General features: G+C 43.2%; 1 protein-coding gene across 1 annotated transcript in view; it reads right to left on the reverse strand.

Moving 5' to 3' along the window:
- LOC119591374 (flocculation protein FLO11-like) overlaps nt 1-988 on the reverse strand; it is a gene marked incomplete at its 3' end in the record, with an annotated part of 85,043 nt that overhangs the window by 21,096 nt on the left and 62,959 nt on the right.

The following is a 988-nucleotide window of genomic DNA, read 5'->3' on the forward strand; positions in this document are numbered from 1 at the left end:
TGGTCTTGTTTGTGCGTGCAGAAGTGTAATTCGCAAAATGAGGGGGAGGTTCTCCGTTCCACCTGACCCTCACTATCGAGGCGTTAAGGGAGCGCACTCAGAAAATCGCGCCACCAACAGAAATGAGGGAATTAACCCAAGAAAAAATCTCAAACATGTATCGAGAAGTTTTGGTGAAATGAGTCGACAGGCGGTCGTTACTACCATCCGCTCTGGCAGCACAATCATTTTATCTACTTTCCTCCTAGATTTGAGTCTTTCTAATTCCGTCGCCTCAAAGACTTTCTCCTCTTTCTCCTCTGAACGCACTCCACTGCCTCGAAATTTTACCAGTCATTGTTCGATCTATTTTCTTGTTAATTTTTCACTACACAAATACACAAGGCAGCCCTTAAGGTATCTACAAAGTAATTAGCAGATGGAGATGTTCCATGTAGTTGAAGAGCGTGCCCGTTTAGTCGTGTGCCTTTATCACTTTTCGTCTGATCCATTTAGCATAACCATCATTTAACAGAACGAAAAATAGTGACGGTGCAGATTTTTTAAAAAGGTGATAATGTAATTGTGACGACGATGATGGTGAAGACAATGGTGTCAACGACGAACAGCCGCCAAACACTCCCACAGCCAAGGTCTCACCTCCATAAAGGCGAAGTTCGTCAGGAACCACCGTTATTCCCCACCCTTATCAACACCAATATTGCACTCACGAATGCGTGTTTTGTACACTCTGGTCGTGGTTTCGTGTCCAGAACCCATAAGTGGTGGAGAAATTGCATTTCTCCACCATTTACTTTTGTTCCCTACCATCGGCCCTCATCTGCCTCCCTGGCGTATCTACGTGTTTCAAAATCTGTTTCAGCTGTCTCACTATGTACCAGCCTGGTCCTCTGAGAGAGAAAAGAAAACAACTGTTAGGAATAAAACTAGAAATCAAGGCATTGGAAACAGAATTAAAGAATATGATGGCAGAAAAAAAGATCATATT

The sequence above is a fragment of the Penaeus monodon genome, chromosome 28 (assembly GCF_015228065.2).
Source record: "Penaeus monodon isolate SGIC_2016 chromosome 28, NSTDA_Pmon_1, whole genome shotgun sequence".
NCBI classification, from domain to species: domain Eukaryota; kingdom Metazoa; phylum Arthropoda; class Malacostraca; order Decapoda; family Penaeidae; genus Penaeus; species Penaeus monodon.